The following is a 10062-nucleotide window of genomic DNA, read 5'->3' as shown; positions in this document are numbered from 1 at the left end:
ATTAGCTTATCAGTGGTTCCTAAAATGTACCCTTATGTAAACCGAGTACTCTACATATATTCTAACCAGGGCAGAGAAGAGTAGGACCATCACTTTTCTATCCCTAAGCATTATGCCTGTCTTAATGTAGCACCAGATTGCCTTAGCTTTTGGGGCCTTCATATCATATGGTTGGCTGATTCCTGATGAACTTGCAGTCCACTCAAACTCCCCAACAGTTTTTCAGATAAATTGCTGCATAACCATGCTTCCATCATCTTGCAGCTGTAAAGATGATTTTTAAATCCAAGTGTAATACTTTACATTTCATCTTAATAGTTCTAGCTCAACTTTGTAGGTTATAAAGATTTTTTTATGTTGTTTTCTTTTGTTTTTTGGGTTTTTGTGGGGTTTTTTTTGATACTGTCATTCAATTTTAGTTCTTCCTAGTTTTGGTTATCTGTAAATTTGATTAGTATACCGTCTATGCCTTCATCCAAGTCATCACTTAAAATGTTAAATAACACAGCACCAAATGCAGATCCCTTGGACACAACACAAGAGATTTCTTTCTAAGTTGACATTAAACCATTAAGGAGTATTCTTTGGGTCTAGTCATTCAATCAATTCCAAATACAAATAATTGCACTGTCTTTTAGTTGACACCTCTCCCTCTTTCCCACCAGAATAGTAAGAGAGATTTGTGTAATGCCTTGTCACAATAATTAGCCTGGGGCAATATAATAGTCCGTAAGGTCCATGTGATTCCTTCCTCTTAAGTTTTAGGGAGTGTATTTTAGACAAAAAGTTATGAATTCAGTCACAATCACTCCAAACCCCTAGTTAGGAAAATTCCTAACATTTTAAAAAAAGGTTGGATTCTCTCTAACTTATAATTTACATCTGTGTTTAGTGAACCCCTGGCTTCTTTGTGGTTGAAGCAAAATTGAGGATACTAGCAACATCTGGGTAACAAAACAGCAGAATATAAAATGGTGTCTGTCGATAGACAGGAACTGGGAGGGGAAGTTAGAGAAAGAGCTGATCTTTTTCTTGGGACTTCTCTCACCTCAGGTTACTACTCCAGGTTCACTGGAGAACCTGTGATGGTCCTACCTTTGCTCCAACCTCTCAAATGCATGGGATTCTAACTAGCTGGAGAATTTATAGATGACACAGAAAAAATGGCCAAGCTTTTTTCAGTCTATCCAAACATGATTCTTATACAATGTAAATATAGTTTGGAGGACTTTCCTATACTCAATCTAAGGCCTGTGAGATTAATTGGTTGGGGATCTTTTTACTTAGTTTTAAGTAGGTTGGGGTTGAGTAAATCATTTAGCTCATCCTTACTTTGACCAAATGCAGATAAACTGAATAAAATCAACAGCACTTCCTTGATCTAACTATTTGATAACCCTATCAAAAAAAGAAACCTTTTTTTCACTTTTCCTGATCATTTCTTGCTATTTGTTATTGCTTTTTTTTTAAACTAAATGTTCAGTAACCATCCCTTTGATAATGTGTTTTAGAATTTTTTCAGAAGCCAGAGTCAAGCTCATTGATCTCAGTTTTCAGCCTTCATTCTCTCCTTTTTTCCATTGTCCACAGTTTTTCAAAGATCATTGACATTAGTTCATCAGTAACATATGCCATCTCTTCTGGGATATCACTCATTTGGGCTCAGTGACCTGACCTCAAGGACAGCTAGGTACTCTATCTTCTTAATTATTTTGGATGTAAATTTCCTATTGTCATATTTTTTTCTGTCCTTTTCAATCCAGAGAGTATTTTCCACTGTCCAAGAAAACAGAAGCAAAATAGGAGAAGCACTTCCTGCTCTTTGTTTTCCCTTATTGTTATTCCATCCACCCAGAGGTGTGCTGGCAAATATTTAACAATTTGGTCTCCAAAAGGCCAAGACACACTATTAAGTTTACTCTGAATTATTAACATTTTCTCATTCACTTTCTTAAGTCTAGACCACCAACAAAACAATAAATCAAGCCCTGATTTATAGCATTTACTGATTTCCAAAGGGCAAATGTTAATGCTGAAGATTTAACAATCAGCTCTCCCCAGCTGGTAAGCTGATTCTAACACATCCTTGCATCAACCTTAGGAATGCACTTAAACTTCCCTTTATTTTCCTGTTTTCTCTAATATAGCTAACCACTCTCTCCAACATTTTTGGTTGTTCTTAACTTTCTTGGCAGCCTCAGTTTATTTTGAGCTTTGGCATCACCAACACTATTATTACAATGCCATGCCTTTGCTGAATATTTGCTGAATATTGCTGGCAGGAAAGTTAGATAAATGACACCTGATTCTATCAGTTCTGTTAAGTGAAATTAACAGAGTAATTTGTACTGCCTGTCAGGGGCATGATGACATATGGAAGACATTTTCTTATCCTAAATCAAAATGTAACCCAGGCCTCATTCAATCTCCCTCCCTACCCCCCACCCTCACCCCAAAAGCTACCCCAGGTTCAAAGTAGGCTTTGGGTCAATATTCATTTAAAACCACAGCTCACAAGCCCATGCCATTGACTTTAAAAACCAAACCCAAAACTGACCCTACCAGAGGGTATTTTATTAGTTCAAAATTTAAAAAAAAGTCACCATCATAGTAAAATAAGTAAAAAATTCTTCCAACCACAGAGGCACATTTTCCTACACCAAATCCCACAAAATCACCAATAGAAGAGAGAATACACACAGGAAAATACATGTAGCCTAAGAACATATGGGCCTAGGGAACTTGTGTCCAGTGCAACTCAAATTCTTGTGGTGGTGTTCCCACTGGACTACCCTTCTACAACTAATACTATTACCACTTTCCCCATAAAGCTATTATCTGTTGGCCTGGTGGTGTCATTGAACTGTGGACTACAAGTCAGTTATATATATATGCTGCTGAGTTATTCTCCTTTTTGCTATCCCTAAAGCTTCTGTTGCTATCATGTCCCCTTTTTGGACCTATTGATCTACCCATTGCTTCAACCAGACCCTAGCATCACTGGAGAAGACTACCACCTACTTCCCCTATTTCTGTCCTCGCTACCTGCCACCTACTTCTTTCTTCACTTACTTTTAGGGGATGGGGTGGGGTGAAGTTTATGACTTATCATAATGGCATAATCTGGACTCTTTGGGTAACACACTCTTCCTGCCTCAGCACATCTGCACCTGATGACATGGGCCATCCTCAGTGTACTGGGACTTATCCCTTGGGTCTGGGTACTCATATTACACCTTTGTGTAGTAATCTCATGGGATTAGAAGAAATGTTGGTTACCTATCTGCTCTACCTTCACAGGTCAAGGAGTCTAATATTGGTCCAAGTCAGGGGCTTACACTGAAGCCATCCATGGTGCATTAAGTGAAGACCAGCACAAGAATGCCAAGAAGGGATCCTGACACATTTCTACATTCCAGGTGAGTTTTTCTCCAACCTAGCCAAGCCCTGCTCCCTCTTCTGATGGAGGACACCTGAGCACCACCCTGTGTCCCATGTCTCTTTTATTACCCCAAATATCTTCTGTCCCAAAGTGTCTCTCTGAATCCTACTCCTTACAAATTGAATTTGTCTACAAAAATTGATTTTCAGGTACTTTTTGTATTAGCCACAGGAACCAGAAGTATCAGTTATGGATGTCCTTCTTAGAAGGTCTCTTAGCACCCAGGGAGACCTCCCAGCCTGTTATCAATGGATACAGTTACCCCAAGTTACCCCAATGGTAGGAAGAGCACTAGCTTGGGAGTCAGAAGTCCTGAGCTGTGGTGTTGGCTTTCCTATTGATTCCTCTTCCTCCTGATACACCTCAGAAGTTCTCTCAGACTTTGTTTCCTCAACTACAAAACAAGGGTATTGATGCAAATAGCCTCAGCTCCCTTCCAGCTCTATCTAACATTATTTCAAAATTCTGGATGTTTTTCATGTTTCCTCAATTATAGACTGGAAGCATCTTGAAAAAAAAACCGTTCTGTTTCTTATATATTACCTCTCCCCACTCCCCACATATACAGGATGGTATTATACATCGAGTAGGGAATTAAACACTACAAAATTCTATGACTGATACATTTACTGGTTGCCTACCATTTGTACAGCATTGTGTTAGGGGCCAAGTAGGATGCAAAGGTTGAATAAGACAGTTCCCACAATCAAGGATCTTGTGATGCAGTGGAACAAATGAAGCATGCACAGATAACCCAATCAGAAAGCGAGTATGTGAGAAATATTAAGTGAGAAGCACAAAGTGCAATGAGAATTTGAAGGTGAGAGAGATCACTTTTAGATGATCCTGGGGAGGCTTTAAAAGGTTACAAAAAGAGATGGGTAAGGTTTCAATAGGAAGTGATGGGGAAGAGAGCACCTTAAGAGGAACAATATGGAAGTGGACAAGCATAGTCAGTCATTCAATAGTCAATATGCATGTATGAAGTGCATATTACATGCCAGGCACTGTACTAAATGTTGGGGATACAAAGAAAGGCAAAAGAGTTCCTTGTTGTCAAGGAGCTTACACTCTCATGGGGGAGAGCAAATGAAAACTACCATATGTAAACAAGATATGTACAGAGTAAACTGAAGATAGTCCATAGAGGTAAGGCACAAACATGAAGAAGGATCAGGAAAGGATTCTAGTAAAAGATAATTTTAGCTGATACTTGAAGGAAACCAGAGAAGCCAGGAGGTAGAAATGTGAAAGGAAAGTATTCCAGATGTGGGGAACAGCCAGTGAAAATGCCCAGAGTTCAGAGACGAGTGTCTTGTACAAAAAACAGCAAGGCTAGTGTCACTGGATCAAAGAGTATATGGCAGGGAGTAAAGTGTAAGAAGATTAGAAAGGAGGAGGGGGTTCAGATATCAAACAAAAGATTTTATATTTGATCCTGGAAGTGATAGGGAGTCACTGGAATTTATTAAGTAGGGGAGTGATGTGATCAGATCTATACTTTATGAAAACTAATTTGACAGCTTAGTGGATGAACTGTGAGTGAGGAGACACTTGAGACAGGGAGGCAACAGGTTATTTCAGTAGTCCAGGCAGAGGTAATGAGGGCCTGAACCAGGGTGGTAGCAGCATCAGATGAGAAAGGGATATATGTGAGATGAAAGAAAACAATAGGATTTGACAACAGGTTAGATATGGTGGGTGAGAGTGAGGAGTCAAAGACGGTATCTAGGGTTAGAGCCTAGGTAACTGGAAAGAGGATGGTAGACAGTAATAGCAAAATTAGGAAGCAGGAAGAATTTCGGGGGGAAAGACGAGTTTAGTTTTGTACATGTTGAATTTAAGATGGCTATAGGACACCTGGTTTCAGATGTCTAATAGGCAGTTGGAGATGTGAGTCCAGAAGTGAGGGAAGACGTTTAAGACTGGATAAGTAGACCTGAGAATCACCTGCAAAGAAATGAAATTGAATCCATGGGAGCTGAATGAGATTGCCAAGAGAAATAGCATAAAAGGAAAAAAGGGTCCAGAATAGAATTCTGCAGGCCACCCACAGTCAGCGGGTGTGACCTGGATGAAAACCCAGTAAATGAGAGGGATAAGAGGTCAGATAGCTAGGAGGAGAACCAGGAGAGAGTAGAGTCACAGAATGCTAGAGAGAAGAGAGTCATCAACAGTGTCAAAGGCTGCAAAAATGTCAAGAGGGATGGAGAATTGGAAAAAGGCCATTAGATCTGGCAATTAAGAGATCACTATAACTTTGGAGAGAGCAATTTCCATGGATAATGAGGTCAGAAACCTGACTGTAGAGAGTTAAAAAAAAAAGATGAAAGAAATGGAAGTACCTGTTGTTAAGGTTAGCCACAAAAAGGAGGCGAGATATGGGATGCTAGGGGAGAGGATGATCAAGTGTTGGTTTTTTGAAGATGGGGAGATATGGACATGTTTGCTAGTAAGGAAACAGCCAGTAGATAGGGAGAGATTGAAGTTAAGTGGGGATGATGGATGGGGCAATCTGCTGGAGAAGATGGGATTGAATGAGATCAATTGTTCATGCAGAGGGTATGCCTTGGTAAGAAGGGCCACTTCTTCACATGAGCCAGCGGGGGGAGGAGGAGGTAGTGGTAAAAGTGTGATGTGATGTCACAAAGGGAGAACAGGGAGTTCTTGGTGAATGGCCTCATTTTTTTCACTAAAATATGAGGTAAAGTTTTCAGTAAGACGGTAGGGTGAGGGTCAGCCATGTAAAGTTTGAGAGATGAAAAGGTTTAGAGGTTGCTGTGGTTAGTGAAGTAGTGAATTAATCGTGGAGGTGTAAAAGGATTGCCTTGAAGTACAGTGAGAGATCATTTGAGATTATGCAATATATATTTGTGGTATACCATTCTGCATGGTTTCATGATCTTTTTAGGAAAATGGTAGTACAATTCGGAATAGAAGTTATAAGTAAGGGAGTTGTGAGAGATAATACTGAAAAGATGAACATCATAGAGGATTTTAAAAATCATTTTAGACTATATTCAAAGCAATTTCCTATTAGTTTTTTGAGTAGAGAAAGATGAATCTTCAGGAAGGTTCATCTGCTGGTGGTATGTAAAACAGAGAAGGGAGAATGAGTGGAGAAATAATTGCATTAAACCACGAGGGAGATAATGAGAGCATGAACTGAGGTGGTAGCAATAGGAAGGAATGGATTAAAGAGAATGGACAAGGTTTAGCAACTGATCAGATGTGAGGGGAAGAGACTGAGGAGATTGGTAGAATGGGGAAATTAAGAGGTGCTGATTAACTTCGGTATGTGTTGAAGAATAGAGTTCTATTTTTGATAGTAGACTGGAAGAACAATGGGATGGCCACACAGAAATATCAAACATACAGGTCGGGCTCCCTTTTCATTATACAAGTAGCTGAACTAGATGAACGCTATTTTTCTTCTAGCTCAATGCTATGACCTGCCTCTGTTTAGCTTAAGCAGATTGCTGGGGGCGGGGCAGAGGATGGTGACCACTTGGTTGTTCCATTGCCAAAGCAAAATTGGTGCAGCAATGGTTGCCACTTAGCAGCTTTTCTTTTTTCCTGTGGAGTCAGCAATTAAAGTGAAGTCAGAGAACATTAGAGATAAAAGAACTTTATCATATATAAAGGAGGGGCAGGTTCTCTGCTTAGGAGTCTCAATAAAGGTAAGAGAGCAGCTTTTGAGAATTCAAGACAAGCTGTTGCTCTTTCTGTTGCTTTTGCTAATACTAACAAAGTATCATCTCTGGATAGCCAACACCACCAGCATTTAAGCAGAGCCTTGGCTGTGAAATAGATAAACCATAGGATGGGCTGGGCAGAAGAATCACAGAGGGCTCATACAAGGCAGGAGCTACAAGTGCTCTCATTCTTCTACCATATGTGGGCTCTTCCGGGCCTTCTCCTCTGAGAAGCCTTTCCTAGTCCTCCCATGGCAGTGTTTCATTCCTGCTCATATTGCTCTGAGGCACCTGATTTATTTCCTTTGCTTCCCTCCCTTCCCATGCCATTGTATTCATCTGCTGCATTCGCCTGTCTTGGACTGGAAGTTCCTTGACAGCAGGGATTGTTCATTTCTTTTGTTATTCCCAGTGTTTAACACATAGCTTAATAAATTCTTACTAAATAAATGTCCATAAAAAGTGTCAGTTATACATCATTTCACCTAGGATTGATTCTTGGTAATAACCATTCCAAAGGGTATTGTTTTAATTGCCTTTCCCTAGTCATAGTGTCATTTATCTAAGCCAGTATAAGAAGCCAAATTCTAGAATCAGGATATACATCTTAAAAAAGAAAGCACATTTCCACTTATTAATCTCAAAGTTCAATAGAACTGGCCATCTTTAATTCTATCTAATGCTGGTTTGTCATCAAACCAGAAATAATTGAAACTATTTGATGGTTAGAGCAGGGAGAAAAAGTTAAATGGTGACTTTTTCATTATCAGAAAATAGATTATGTGATGTCCAATTGGATTCCGAGTTGCCAGCCTGTTACAATACCTCTAACTGATCTTCTTAAAAAGATGCTTTGGAAATGGGGATCTTCCTAAGGTTGTCCTTAGTTGAGGCCAAAGGAAAGAACTCCTTGAATCTACTTGTGCCCTAGGGACACAACTTTGGTGTATCATCCAATAATCTCTTTGAAGTCCTGAGAAGACAGGCAGAATAGAAGAGAGAGGGGGAACATGAAGTTTTGATCAGGTAATAGGTGCTTGCTCACATTTTGATTTGGGAGATAATTTTGTTTGTTTTGGTGAGGCAGTGGGGTTAAGTGACTTGCCCAGGGTCACACAGCTAGTAAGTGTTATGTGTCTGAGGCCAGATTTGAACTCAGGTCCTCCTGACTCCAGGGCTGGAGCTTTATCCACTGTGCCACCTAGCTGCCTCAAAACAGCAGGTTGGGATCTCGTTTTATTTTTTGGTGAGGCAATTGGGGTTGAGTGACTTGCCCAGGGTCACACAGCTAGCAAGTGTAAAGTGTTTGAGGCTGGATTTGAACTCAGGTCCCCCTGACTCCAAGGTCGGAGCTCTATCCACTGCGCCACCTTGCCGCCCCTGGGAGATAGTTTTGTCGGAGGGAGCACTATCAGCACTTGATTGGAATACCTCCAACTGTTTCATCATCATTTAATGACACAGGTAAAGTATTCACTGCAAATCTATCAAATCTGTTTTCAAGGCAAGTCTCCTAATGCTCTAAAAGACTGTGAAAATATGATATGGGTATGGGAGAAGGACCCATCAAATGTGCTAAAAGACTAATGTTCTTCAGAAGACGGAGAGGGTGGGTGGGTGAAATCTGTCTTCCTAAACAATGGCTAATATGGCAATTAGTGTAGGGACTAAAAATAGAGCTGTCATACAAGTTATTCATGCTGACAAAATAAGCAGTGTTTACATAGAGGGAAAGGCACCGAAAGGAGCCAATTGGATACCAGGGTGTAGTGCAGTCACTTTTTGCTACAGTCTGGTAGCTATATGACAGGCTCATCAAATGAAAACAATACTGCTGCTTCCTGAAGAAAGTTATCTGAATTCTTTTCCGTTCAAGTTGCTAATTATTGTGGGAAGGCAGGCTCCCCTGGTTAATTAAACCTGTTCTTGGTCACAGCTTATATACGTAGTTGATAGTTCTTTATAAAAAGAGGCAGAATACATCAATGGGTGGGAGTGAAGGATTAGGAATTCGACATCTTGGATTTTGAAGCCTAATTATTTTTCATGTTACTATTTGGCTGTCACTGCCAGCCCAAGCTTCTGTGGCTTATTATTTGGGTTTTGATGGCTTATAATATGTGTAAATAGCAACTGTTTTCTCTTCTGGCCAGACACTTTGAGGGTCTTCCCCTCCCAGACTGATATTTTTGTGATGATCAATTAGGCTATGTTTTGTCTCAATTCTTACCTAGCCTTTAGTCATTGAATGGGTGTGGTCTCAGACAAACCGAGACCTGGGAAAGACCTTAATTTAGAAAGGTGAAGGTCACCTACTGCATCCCAGCCATTGCCAGTCATCTTGACTTTGTCTTGCCACTTGGACTTCGATGACTTTGGAGGAGAAAGTGAGGCTGATGACCTCGAGCAGCTCTGCCTCACTTAAATCCAATTCTAGCTCAAGTCAAGACATCACCCTTGGTGATGTCACTGGTCCTCTTCGAGAACTAAGGACAAACAACAAGTTGCCAGCAGTAAGGCTGAATTAAAAGAGGGCCAGGATTGAATAGTGTCAGATATTCTGCTTTCCAGAATCTAAATGTAGAAAATTTATCTGCCTATAGAGGGAATAGAGTAGGTGGGTAATCAAGTAGTCTGGTAAATGGAGACAGTATTCCAAACACCAATTTAAAAAAGAACTTTTATAACTAGCTTTAAACTTATACTAAACTTTAAGATTCAATTACGTTTACTGAGAACTTAGTTTCTTGGACTGGAAAAATTGGGGGAGGGGGGCAGGAGGGAAATAACTTTTCTCATTCTGAAGTTGAGAAGGTCTATTTTCATGTGGAAACTTCCCTACAGGCTCTGTATTCCCACAGTAAATTTTTTTCCCATGTAGTGTTTTTACAACTATAAGCATAAGTGGATTTAGACATGACAATG

The sequence above is a fragment of the Phascolarctos cinereus genome, unplaced genomic scaffold (assembly GCF_003287225.1).
Source record: "Phascolarctos cinereus isolate Bilbo 61053 unplaced genomic scaffold, phaCin_HiC Scaffold_1;HRSCAF=81, whole genome shotgun sequence".
Taxonomy (NCBI): Eukaryota; Metazoa; Chordata; class Mammalia; order Diprotodontia; family Phascolarctidae; genus Phascolarctos; species Phascolarctos cinereus.
Note: the sequence above shows the minus strand (reverse complement) of the source record.